Source organism: Rattus norvegicus, chromosome 16 (assembly GCF_036323735.1).
Source record: "Rattus norvegicus strain BN/NHsdMcwi chromosome 16, GRCr8, whole genome shotgun sequence".
Taxonomy (NCBI): Eukaryota; Metazoa; Chordata; class Mammalia; order Rodentia; family Muridae; genus Rattus; species Rattus norvegicus.
In genome coordinates this window covers 46484602-46499342 of record NC_086034.1, presented here as the reverse complement: position 1 = coordinate 46499342, position 14741 = coordinate 46484602, and positions in this window count along the sequence as shown.

The window sequence follows — 14741 nt, the reverse complement described above, 5'->3', positions numbered from 1 at the left end:
TGCCATCTCCTCTCTGTGTGGGTTCAACTGTGGTGTCTCTGAAAAGAATGTATGCAAGGGTATTTGATGAAACGTGGATAACCCATCAAGCTTATGCCTGAAGAAACTGACTTATCCTATCATTAAAGTCATTTAACTGTTAATAATACCTCACGAAGAGCTGGAGCCTTATGAGCCCCTTTTATATTCCACACAAAATACTCTTAGGCTCACTCCTGCTTAAGCATTTCTGAGTGTAATAGCTACACCACACCTGGAAGATGCCGTTCAAGACCCACCTCCTGGTTCTGAGCTTTAGAGTGGGAAAAACAAATATCCAATATAGGGCCAACCAATCCAATGTCATCTATTTTTATGACTTACGAGTTCCTGCATTAACTGGCTTTCATTGCAATAAGATGCTTCTCCAATAATTTCTGAGAACAAGAATAATCAAGATATTGGTATGTGTAATTAGAAAGCAATTTGATATGATGTTCCTTTATCAAAATAATGGTGGTAAGTTCCATCTTGCATCTATTATATTCTCCCTCTTCAGGGCTTGACAAGGTTCATAGAATTGAGTAGAAGTTACCAACTAATTAAAAGACTTCATACCCAATCAGTAGAATGTTGCCAGCTCTACAATATTTATAGTACTGTTCCACCAGGGGACATACCTTGCTTGGAAGTTTTGTACTATTGTTTACAGGATTAAGTAAGATTTTTGATAATTTTTCTTCCACATTCTACGGCACCATAAGAGCATGGCAGCAAGAAGGTTCTTTCAGCAATGTTCCACATTGATTTCTATACATGTTATGAACAAAGTATGTAGTACCTTCAGTGATAGAGTATAGAATCATAAACATATTCAGACCTAACATAGCTGAGGACAGAGTCACATGCAAGTTCAGTAATTAAGGGTAACTTGTAGTTATTATAAACTGAGAACAAGACCACATACAAATATAGAGTGTGAACATGTTATATTTATGAATATGTATGTAAATGTATATACACACATGTGACAACACTTAATTTAAAAAATGACCATGAATTTGAAAGAGATAGAAGGGTTTGGAGGGAAGAAGGGGAAAGTCACAATAATGCAATTATAAGCTGAAAAAAAAACTCATAAAGATATTAAGATAAAAGTTTTTAACGACTATAATTAGGACATAATTAATTTAGTACTAATTTAGTACATACTCTTTTATATTATCACAACAATGAAATGCTATTCAATACAAAATGATCAATTCTGAAAAATATACTTACAACATTGCACAAACTGAACAACTTGTACTTACATATTGAAGAAAAAATTAAATAGATTAATATGTGTGAGTATGTGTATAAATTTATCAACAAATAGTAAGAAACCTAAGATTTTGAAAATGAGCAAGGAGAGGTATATGCGAGGGTATGTAGAGATGAGAAGGAAGGGAAATTATATAATTATAAAAGAAGTAATGGAAAGAGTAAGTATTTCAAATCATAGAAAATGAAATGTAATGTAATAATGGATTCATTTTCAATATTTTAATCATTTTGTCTCTGGAACATAACTTTATCTGAAAATTTTCTGAGTAACCACAAAAATTGTCAGCTTTTTAGTTTTTTGTTTGCTTGTTTTTATGTTCTGTCATGTATATATGCAGTATAGATGTCCAATTTAACCACAGCTGTGTGATCCCTTCCCTTATAGATGGAATTACAGTCATGTATAAGAAACTCTACGTGGATGTTGTTAATCCAATTCTGGTCCCATGAAAGAGCTATTAATATGTTTTAAAGTACTGACTTCCCCCCTCTCTCTCCATATATATTTTAAATAATACATGTATGTAAAAAACTTTTTGTTCCATTTAAAATCAGATATAGTGATTGCTGTTACAAAATCTCTTCGCCAATGAACAAAAGCTACAGTAAAAGAGAAGTAACGAGAGCCTTTTCAATTTTAAATATGCTCTTTATTCTACACATTGAAATGGCATCTCATTTTTCAATGAGTCCCAGAACAGCAGGCAAATACAATTCCATAGAGCACATGAATCAATAGACTAAACAAGTTACACTGTAGCAGTTTATACATCAAAAGCACTTGTCTATTTCTGTGAGCAATATCATCAAAATCAATATACCTCCCAATCTACAGCTATTCCCCAAACTATTCTTTCATATTACATATTCAAACAGCTGTAAACAAATTAATAAATTGCTCTGGACTTTTGTTTTCTCGTCTCTTGAATTTTAATTGATTCGTACTCGTGGCAAATCCATGTAGGCTTGTTATGTTGGCTCTTTTCCCTTTTCTAGCATGAAGAAAAATACAGTGAATGAGTGCTCTAACCCTCACACTTCACTAACTGCTTGTAGTTTTTATGTTAAACTCAAAGAGAGTTCTTCCGTTAAACATTTAGTATGTAATTTTCTCCTATCATTAAAATACAGGGCGACAGTTTGCTTACCCAGACCGTGGTGATGAGTCCTATAACTTCAGTGAAGCACAGAATCTACAGATGCTTTTAGAAAGTATCCAATCTATGCAAGCTAATAAAGGACTGATTAGATAACTTACATCTGCACAAGCCAGAATCCCCAAGAACAGTTAATTACTGTTTCTCTTTCTTGCATATTACATTAAGGTAATCACCCTACTTAATACCTTCTCTCTCTCTCTCTCTCTCTCTCTCTCTCTCTCTCTCTCTCTCTCTTTCTCTCTCCCCCCTCCCCCCATGTGTGTGTCTGTCTGTCTGTTTCTCTGTCCACCATGGTAGGTTTTGTGTGTGTTGTGTGTTCTTATATTAACATAGTATTATGCAAAGTTTCACTGTTATATGTAGGCAACAAACTTAAACTTAATTCTCATAGAACACTCATTAATTTCCTGTCATTGTTAAAAATAATTATGCTATTTCAGATGTTGTTTGCAATATAACCACTTAAGGGAAGATGGAATACTAAATAGGAAGGGATAGGCCTTGAAATATAGTTGGAATAAACTGTTAACCTGGTCACTGTAGTGGATTAATGTTAGGCAGAAGGTCATTCAACTGTGAAATGACAACTATGATCAACACCTTTTATGGTTTTGTTAGTACTAAATGAGACTCGTTACTTCTAAGCAAAACATTCAATACAACATCTCCTGTGTCCTCTTCTCTATTGTATTTATTGTTTACACAATTTGAGCCAAATCATTCAGAGCATCAGCATTTCCAAGAAATAATATCAAATATATATAAATAATATCAAATATATATATATTACCAAAATGTATTAATCATTTTTGTGTTCATATATAGCCTTGTCAGGAATGTAATCTGTCCACTATGTCAATAAACAAAGATACAATTTAATATCTAAATTGGCTCCTGATTCAAGTTATTGTAAAAGTTTGGTCTTTTGCTATATATTGTAATGCTTAACTCTGGCCCACAAGGACTGGTTGTCCTCAGAAATGAGAGAGTCTGCACTTACAATTCTTCCTTAATTAAAACTATTGGTTTAATAAAAAATGTCTATAGCCAATAGCTTATCAGAATGGAGATTGGTAGGACCTGGGGTTCCTGCTCTTGGGGTTGGAGTAAAACAATAAAAGGAGAAGGTTCAGAGAGGAAGTCACCATGGGGAAGGTGAGTCATGAAAGTATAGCTATGATGGCTAGCCAGTTAAAGTTAAAGACTTTCCTATGGAACATGAAAATTTTAAAACTGGGTAATTGATGGGGAAATAGTTTCTAACAGCATAGAGGGTAGATATTGTGCAGTTCTAGTGCTGATTAAGGCTTATTATATCTATAAAAGGTTTTTTGTTTTATCTGGAAACTGAATGATCAAAGGCAACAAAGAAGCCCCCAATTGAGATCAATAATTTCCACAACAGATTATCTTTCCAGTACTGCATTTTAGAATGGTAAACAGGTGATTTCTGCATTCTAAAAATTGTACAGGCAATAATATCTTTATTTTTATGTCACTATCATAATTTGAAAACAGACTTCCAGAACTCAACTTATTTCCCATTGTCTCTCAGTGGCTTCATTAAATACTTGCATATGGAGTCAAAGACCAAATATGTAATCTTCTTGTAGTCTCTTTTGTGGTTTGATTCACTCTAATTTCTTATGATCCATGTTATCTATTTGACCTGGAGAAATTCTATATTTTCAGAATTTGGTATGTACACTAAGATGTATTAATCAACATTCTCAAGAGGAACAGAATTTATAGAATGAACACACACACACACACACACACACACACTCACACGCACACACTCACACACCACAGACCCCCTGGGACTTTAGTTCTTTCTGATACAGTCAATTTGACAACCAAGATTATGGAGAAGAGGAGAAGAAGAAGAAATGTTTATTAGAATGGCTTATAGATGGTGGTCTAATTAGTGCATCAATGGCTGTATACAAATAGAAAGTCCTAGAATTCAGTAGTTGTTCAGTCCATGAAGCCAAAAATCTCAGTCTGGACTTGCCAGCAAGAGCAAGAGAAAGCAGGGAAAGAGAACAAGCTTCCTTTTGTTATGGATAAAGAAGTTCCATTTTAATCTAGACATAAATCTTGGTACCCACCAGACATTTGTATTTGACACCAATTCCTGGAGAAAACGGTTCACAGGAACTCTAGCTCAACAACCTCACCCCCAAAATGTAGGGCCCTGATGAACATCTACATGTTTTTATGTCTTGATATGCCTGTTTTGTTTTGCTTTGTTTTGGTTTGGTTGTGCAACTTAACTTTCTTATACAAATACCCAAAAATTATGTTGAATTATCTTAACAACGTAACTGGCAGAGTAGAAAAGTTTTAACTTAGTTGAATAAATATTAAAAATCTTCCTGGTAGTTTTTCCTTCAAGAGTCCTTCCCAAAACTCCTCTTTCACTGCAATCTTAAATTTTGCTCAGAGATTGTTTGTCCTTCTAGCAGCTAATCAATAGATCTCTTAATTATAATCGAATTGATTCTATGGTCTTTTCCCCAGGGTCACAAACTCTATAATACTTCTTTCATGTCCTTTATATATGCTGCCAGCAGTAGGTGTAGATTAGATTAAAGGCAGACCTTTCCACCTCTAAAAAGCCAGATGTAAAGTTGGTTTGAGACTTAATACTTCAAGTGACTTAATTAAGAAAAGAATCCTTCACAGCTATATGCAGACCCTTGGGTTTTAGGTGATACCAGGTGTAGTTAACCAAGAATAGCCATGATAAAAGATTCCAAATTTGAAATTTGGCTCCAAAATTTATTTAAAATTTAATATAACCACAGCTTTTGAATTTCAGATAGTATATAATTTTCATGAACTTCACCCAGCCTATTTCAACAACCATGTTCCTCCATGTGGCTTTAAACATAATAGAATCATGATATGTAGCATAGGCTAGCCTCAAATCACCTATTGTGGTTCTGTTTTTTTTTTTTTTTTTTTGAATGCTAGAATAAATGGTGTGCCACAATGTCTACAATGACATAGTGGCAAAACACTTGCTACAATAACATTGTCCTAGTTCAGTACCTATTTTTTGTAGCAAACCTAAGCATTGGATGAAAATGAACGAGGAAGTATATGTTGACTCAGAGTGCATGATGAAGAGGATATACCATTAGGCATTATGATTTGTTTGTGCATTTTCCCACATGATCACATTTAAAAATTTAGACTCTAGCTGGTGGTGCTATTTTGGGAGGTTTTAGAGACTTTAGGTGGTGAATGTATCTGTTGGAACTGACTCAGCGACAAGTCTTGAGATTTTACAGTCCAACTCTTCTTCTGGTCCAATATCTGCTCCTTGGCAGTGCTACTTAACAAATTGTGGTGTGTAACTGTCATCATGCCATCCACACCCTAATAAAAATACACTCTCAAGCCATGAAACAAAATAATCATTCCCCTTTAAATTGTAATGGAGAAAATAGAAACTAAGAATAGAGGTTCTGTTATGATAAATCTGGCCATGTGGTACATAGATATTTAGAATCAGTCTGTGGGAAGAAATGAAGCTACGAGGAAGAAAAGCCTCTAAATTTGCCAACCATACTTAAGATCTTTCTGGTCAAAGTTAGAAGACTATAATAATAAATATAAATGAGTCCAATATAAACTGTACTCATAAGATTTCAGAGCAGAACAAAGGGCTCCATCAGGGATTAGAGAAGATATCATTCTGGTTGTGTTCTAGAAAAGAACCTGATAGGGTTCTCCCATTAATTTGAAAACTTTAGGGAGATAAATTGCAGACTTAATTGATTTAATTGTATGGCAGAAGAAATTTCAAGACAGCAATAACAGCAAAGTTATGTCATGGTTACCCATCTCTACATTTTGTGCAATTTATAGTGAAAGTTCAAGCTGAAAGTGAAACAATGTCATAAAAGTAAGTACAGTCCATAACAGAAAAGAGAATGAACACTTAAAGTGACAGACAGAAAGTCCAAAGCATCCACAGGCCAAGAGACTGTGGTTGTAAAAGAAGTTATTGCTACTAAGAATAAATTGAACACTTTTTATAGGAGCAATGGAAATATGCTAGAACTGTGACAATACCAACACATTTGAAGAATTTTCATTTGAAAATAGAGTGCCTGGATGGGTCTGCACTTTCATAGTCTCAGAAGTGGAGATACTGAAGGAGGATTGTAATAAAAATGTGGGATAAAGCAATGAATATCCTAGTAAGAGCACCAGTGGAAGGGGAAGCCCTGGGTCCAGCTAAGACTGAACCCCCAGTGAACTAGTCTATGGGGAGAGGGCGGCAATGGGGGGAGGGTTGGGAGGGGAACACCCATAAGGAAGGGGAGGGGGGAGGGGGATGTTTGCCCGGAAACCTGGAAAGGGAATAACATTCGAAATGTATATAAGAAATAGTCAAGTTAATAAAAATAAATAAATAAATAAAAGACTAAAATGAAAAAAAATGTGGGATAAAAATAAAAATGTGTAATAAAAATTAGTGGATATTGGCTTGTGAACAACTAATTAAATAGAAGAATGTCCTTAACAAAAGTGTGCCTACAACTAGAGCTTGAAACATTGCCACCTAGGAAAATGGTTTGTGATTTCCAGCCTACAGACACATAGACCTTACTCCTCCTGTGAGTAAGGGATAGGATCTGACAGCAAATATCAGCATTGTTTCACAGCACTGATTCTGGAGGAATGTAGGGTGCAGTAGTGAGAGTTTCAATCATGCTTGCACTAAGGTACCAGAAAGACAAGCCATTATGTACCATCTGTTCATTTCATGCATGGAGCCCCAACACATACTGGGGCTGATGCTATGAAGGTAAGGCCTATGTTGCACTGAGAATCCCAAGACATTGAAAGTTCAAATGTGAGGGGTGTCAGCCAAGGCAAGCTGTTGGGGACAAGTACCTGATCTGATACATAGGGCACACTTGCCTCCAACAAGTAGAGTTAGAAGGACAGAATTAATAAAGACAATTATAGCACAGATAATGTAATCTAGATATGAGTCATCTGGTATTTGTTTTTCTGCATTTTAATCATGTTTGGATATTCATTTATGGCCAAATTCTTCCCTTTCAGAGTTAAATTGATTATACTATTTTTTGATGAAAGTATGTTTCTTGTATGTATGCACTGGTCATTTGTTTTATTTATTTGTTTTTATTTTATTTCTCTTTCAGAAGCTTGAATTTAAGACACTAAGTGGACTCTCAAAGAGGATTTTGAGCTTTGAACAGCAAAGAAACTTTAAGACTGCAAAGTGCTGAAGTTCTGTCCCATGTACTTTGCATTATGCAATGGCCATAAATCAATGGGGGGCAGGCAGGACAAAGGATTGTAGCTTGTGTATTAAGTCTCCTTTTTCATGTTTTTGGCCTTCAGTACTCAGAGATTTCACTGTTTTGGATGTTTATAGAAGATGTATCCGTAGCCTCAGTGAAGGTAGTGAGTAATTTTAAGAAAGCAGAGTTGGGGAGGCATAGGAGACGTCTCACTGTATGGTTTGTCCTTGATTTTTGTCTGCTTTCTCCTTCTGGGACATCATAATAAAAATACATTATCTTCCATATTCTTCTTTGGTGATAAAATATCCAACCAAGCATTGTGACTTTTCTGCCATGATTTATTATATCTCAAGCTGAGAGCTACAATCAACATCTTCTCCAACAAGTATTTGTTAATAACAGGAAGGAGATTGTTATATTTATTGTATAATTCATGTTACTAAACCAAACTGCTATCAGTATAGGTAATTTGAAGGTTATTATTTTCTTGCCATTCTAGAAGTATATGACAAAGTTGACGAATGATAGAGAAAATATTGAAGTTCCCACTTCTTCTTTGATTTCTTTTTTAAATTTTTATCGATTATTTTGTTTATTTAGATTTCAAATATTAGCCTGTCTGAAAAACCCACCATTCCATCCCTTCCCCTATGTCCATGAGGGTGCTGCCCTTTACCCATCCACTCCCAGCCAACCTCCCTAGCATTCCCCTACTCTGGGGTATCATGCCTATAGAACCAAGGCCTTCCTTTCCCACTGATGCCAGACAAGACCATCCTCCGCTACAGCTGGGGCCCTGAGTCCCTCCATGTGTACTCTTTGGTTGGTACTCTGGGAGCTCTGGCGAATCTGGTTAGTTGATAGTGTTGTTCTTCCTATGGGGCTGCAAACACCTTCAGCTCCTTCAGTCCTTTTTCTAAGTTCTCCTTTGGGATCCCTGTGCTCAGTGCATTGGTAGGCTGCAAGTGTTTGCCTCTGTATTGGTAAGGCTCTTGCAGAGACTTTTGGGAGACAATTATATCAAGCTCCTGCCAGCAAGAACGTCTTGGCATCAGGAAGTGTCTACATTTGGTGGCTGCTTATGGGATGTATCCCCAGACGAGCCAATCTCTGAATGGCCTTTACTTTAGTCTCTGCTCTACTCTTTGTCCCTGTATTTTCTTTAGACAGGAGCAATTCTTGGTTAAACTTTCATGAAGTGTGGGTGGCCCCATCCCTCAAGAGGAGGCTGTGCCTAACCTCTGGATATGGTCTCTACAAGTTCTTTTTCCCCTTTGTTGAGTATTTCAGCTAATGTCAGCCCTGTTGGTCCTTGGAGCTTCTTGCTTTTCGGGCATCTGGGACTTTCTTGTGGCTACCCGGGGTTTCCCATCCTCCATTTCTACACACTTCTGTTCAATTTCCTGATTCTCTATACACCTTGCTTATCTCCTCCCACACCTAATCTTGTTCCTGCTTTTCCTCTCTTATCCTCTATTCCTCCCTAGTCCCTCCCACACTTGACCTCCCATGATTATTTTGTTTTCCCTTCTAAGTAGGACTGAGTCATCCATACTTTGGTCTTCCTTTTTCTTGACCTTCATATGGTCTGTAAGTTGTATCATGGGTGTTAGAAGATTTTTGCCTAATAGCTGCTTATCAGTGAGTACATACCATGTTTTTTTCTTTTTGTGACTCTGTTACCTCAGTCAGGATATTTTCTAATTCCGTCAATTTACCTGCAAATTTCAAGACTTTTTTGTAATTGCTGAGTAGTACTCCATTGTGTAAATGTATCACATATTCTGTATCCACTCCTCTGTTAAGGGAAATCTGCATTGTCTCCAGTTTCTGGCTATTTCAAATATGGCTGTTATGAACATAGTGAAACATGTGTCTTTATTATATATTGAAGCATCTTTTGGATATATGCCCAGGAGTGGTATAGCTGGGTCCTCAGGTAGTACTATGTTAAATTTTCTGAGGGACCACCAGACTGATTTCCAAAGTAGTTGTACCAGCTTGTAATCCCACAAGCAATGTAGCAGTATTCCCCTTTCTCCACATCCTTGCCAGCATCTGCTCTTACCCGAGTTTTTATCTTAGCCATTTTGACTGGTGTGAGGTGAAATCTCAGTGTCCACATAAGACCATTTCCCTGATGACTAAGCATGTTGAACATTACCTTATGTGCTTCTCAGCCATGCAAGGGTCCTCAGTTGAAAATTCTTTGTTTAGATTTGTATGTCATTTTTAAATAGGATTGTTTGGTTCTCTGGAGTCTAGTTTCTTGAGTTCTTTGTATATTTTGAATATTAGCCATCTATCAGATGTAGGGTTAGTAGAGATCTTTTCCAAGTCTGTTGGTTGCCATTTTATCCTATTGACAGTGTCCTTTGCTTTACAGAACCTTTGCAATTTTATGAGATCCTATCTGTTGATTGTTAATCTTAGAGCCTAAGTCATTGGTGTTCTGTTCAGGGACTTTACACCTGTGCCCATGTGTACATGACTATTCCCCACTTTATTTTCTATTATATCAGTGTATTTGGAATTCTGTGGGGTCCTAGATCAACTTGTACAAAAAAATAAGAGTGGATCAATTTGCATTCTTCTGTATACTGACCTACCTGCACCATTTGTTGAGAATGCTGTCATTTCCCCAATGGATGGTTTTAGCTCCTTTGTCAAAGATCAGATGGCCATTGGTGGGTGGGTTCATTTCTGGGTCTTCAATTCTATTCTGAAACATCCAGATCACAGGTGAGATAAAACCCCCACCCCAATACCAGGCATACTGGGACCCATGCAACCCTGGAATGCAAATTCCTGCCCAGCCAGAGACCTGCTTCCCTTCAGGCTTCTACCAAGCCTGCCAAAGCTCTGCATCCAAACCCACAACAACCTCACCCAAGTTAAAGCTTGACTCCCTATGTATACTGACACATCCAGGATCACAGTTGAGACCACATATCCCTCTCCAATACTGCCTTATCAGGACTCCTGTGACTGATAGATGCAGGTTCCCTTCTCAGCCAGGGACCTGCAAGCCTTCCAGTTTCCACCTGTGTTGGGTACATATCTTTGGGTCAGGATCCAAACCCAGATAGCCCATACCAAGTTGCAGCTCACTTCCCCATGTATTCTGAAACATCTTGGATCACAGGATCACAGGATCACATGAAGAACAGACTCCAGACAGAGACAGTGAGGCCAGTTAACATCAGAGATAACCAGATGGTAAGAGGCAAGTGAAAGAACATACACAACAGAAACCAATTTGATTTGGCAACATCAGAACCCCTTTCTCCTACCACAGCATGTCCTGGATTCCCCAACACACCTTTAAAGCAAGACTCTGATCTAAATTCCCATTTCATGAAGATGATAAAAGACTTGAAGAAAGACATAAAAAAAAAACTCCCTTAAAGAAATACAGGAGATTCTTTAAAAGGGGAACTAGAATACCCTTGGCAGGGAATAGGGAGGCAAAGATTAAAACAGAGGCAGAAGAAACACCCATTCAGAGCCTGCTCCACATGTGGCCCATACATATACAGCCACCCAATTAGACAAGATGGATGAAGCAAAGAAGTGAAGGCCAACAGGAACTGGATGTAGATCTCTCCTGAGAGACACAGCCAGAATACAGCAAATACAGAGGCGAATGCCAGCAGCAAACCACTGAAGTGAGGACGGGACCCCCGTTGAAGGAATCAGAGAAAGGACTGGAAGAGTTTGAAGGGGCTCACGACCCCATTTGAACAACAATGCCAAGAAACCAGAGCTTCCAGGGACTAAGCCACTACCCAAAGACTATACATGGACTGGCCCTGGACTCTAACTTCATAGGTAGCAATGAATAGCCTAGTAAGAACATCAGTGGAAGGGGAAGCCCTTGGTCCTGCTAAGACTGAACCCCCAGTGAACATGATTGTTTCGGGGAGTGCGGTAATGGGGGGAGGATGGGGAGGGGAACACCCATAAGGAAGGGGAGGGGAGAGGGGGATGTTTGCCCGGAAACCAGGAAAGGGAATAACACTCGAAATGTAAATAAATACTCAAGTTAATAAAAAAAAAAAGAAAAAGAAATACAGGAGAACACAAGTAAACAAGTAGAAGCCCTTAAAGGGGAAACACATAAATCCCTTAAAGAAATATAGGAAAACAGAATCAAACAGGCAAAGGAATTGAACAAAATCATCCAGGATCTAAAGATGGAAATAGAAACATTAAGGGAAACAAAAAGGGAAACAGTCCTGGATATGGAAAACTTAGGAATGAGAACAGGAATTATAGATGCAAGCATCACCAAGAGAACACATGAAATAGAAGAGAGAATCTCAATGGTAGAAATCACCATAGAAGACATCAACACAACAATCAAAGAAAACACAAGAAAGCAAAAAGTTCCTATCTCAAAACATTCAAGAAATCCAGGCCACAAAGATAATATCGAACCTGAGAATAATAGCTATAGAAATGAGTGAAGATTACCAAATCAAAGGGCCAGCAAACATCTTCAACAAAATAATAGATGAAAACTTCCAAAACCTAAAGAAATAAACACCCTACAACATACAAGAAGCCTGCAGAACATTAAACAGATGGGAACAGAAAAAAAATTCCTCTCATCACATAATAATTCACATACTAATTAAAACACCAAATGCACAGAATTATGAAATAATATTGAAAGCAGGGAGGGGAAAATCTAGTAACATATAAAGGCAGACCTATTAGAATTACACCAGACTTCTCAACAGAGACTCTAAAGACAGAAAATCCTGGGTAGACATCATACAGATCCTAAGAGAACAAAATGCCAGTCCAGGCTGTCACACCCAGCAAAACTCACAATTACCATAGATGGAAAACCAAGGTATTCCTAGACAAAACCAAATTTAAACCATATCTTCCACTAATCCAGCCCTACAGAAAATAGTCAAAGGAAAAGCCCAACACAAGAGGGAAAACCATACCTAAGAAATTAATCTTTTCACAACAAACCTGGCTTGATTTCTTACTTTTCCTGTTTAGTACACTAAACACACACACACACACACACACAAGTGTGCGTGCACCCATGCACACTTACATGCCCCCTACATGTATATATACATATATATACATATATATACATATATATACATATATATACATATATATACATATATATACATATATACATATATATACATATATATATAGATTCTGCAATCATGTAAATAATTTTACATTGCATACTACTGTATTCATTTCTTGATGTAGTAATGTTATTCAATATCTACTATGTGCTAAATTTTGCATTCAACACTGGTAATTCACTTTATACACATTTTGACCTCTTTTGTGGTGTGACTGAACCTCAGGAACAAACTCAGCTAGTATTCTTCTGGCATCTGGCTAATGGAAGTTACTTCTAAGACGTTGATGAGAAAGTCATGCTGGTGCTACATTTTCCCTGCCTCCTCCCGTGTTGGTATCATTTTCCAACATTTCTGTTTATGACGACATGTTCAGTGGGTGCCTTGGTGACATTCTTCAGTTCTTATCGCTGTTTGTTCTTTGTTTTGGTGATTCCTTTCCCGTTAAAATCATCTTTTTTCAAACACAAGAGTAGAAATATTCTGGAAGAAGAATAGAAAAGACCACTAACATATAATAAGTGTGCAGACCTACACCTGTGTGTCCTTATACCAGTATCTCTTACATATTAGCACAATACATCACCTCCTCTTTCACTTTTCTCAGTACAATATGAGCTTGGTTGATAAAGGTTTCCCTGACTTAAGAAAACTGTAGCTAGTAAAGGGGCTCTAAGCTTCCCTATACATAGACTAAGATGATTTGTAAGTAGTTTGCCTAATGGAGAGGAACTCATAGACATTTTTTTTCTTTTCTAGAGTTACTTCTTTTTGAGTTTCACTCCCTGAAGAATTGTCCCTCCCTGTATATCATGCAGCTCTGCAGATAGTTGAAGCAGAAAGTAGGCAGCTGAATTTCCATCAAAAATAAGATTCTCCCTGTCAACAACTGCAACTGGCTGTTTGGTAATTTCATTATTTCAACATACCAACTAATAGATTATATTGTTCTTGTCATATTGCGCCTAATTTCTTTGCAGAAAAATAGACCAAATATCACAAAGAAATTTATTTAATCCTTCAATTACTTTCACATAGAAGTCTTAAAAAATGTATGAAGTTACCATCAGTTATTGGTAATAATTTACAAGCTGTGAATTTTTTTGTAACACTTCCCATATGTTTTAGTCTTATAATAGGAATTTTATTCCCTAATTGCTACATATCAAACCTTTAGTATATTATTTGGCAGACAGAAGCCATTTACTGAATACTAAAATTTTTAATAAAAATGAAGTAAATTGTTTTAAGAGAAATGTATCTACCCATGACTAGTCATATACATTGCTTTATTGCTTTTTACCATAAAAATATTCTCAGCCTGATATCATAGGTCAGTTAAAATAAGTCCCTTCAGCACAGATTTAAACCTAGGAAAATGGGATTCCCTAATATATATAAGTCCCTGGCCTCTGCACTGTGTGTAGTCCTTCTTCACCTCTGGTTCTACTGAAATGTATTTTAATTTGTATACTTCCTTGGATACTACAGTAGTTATGATAAAGTAACTAAATAAAAACAAAAACTAGTTTTTATTTATCCATCGATAAACCTTAAAGAAATAGGGTTTGATCACAATCTGTAAAGAAATAATACCTGTTAAATAAAACCCACAGCACAATCCTGACTCCTCACAGCTTCTGTCTCTGCACTATGTTTATCATAACCTGGCCTTTTCAGAACGATGGAATTGCTCATCTTTTCACTCAGTCTTTCCCTGCAACTCCTTACATCACAAGGGGTTTTATCTCTAATTGGCTGTTTCCTATGAAATCCATTTCTAGACGTAAAGATGAAAATTACTTTTTATTCAAACATTTTATCTCACTTAGAGAGACAGGTATAATAAATCATAC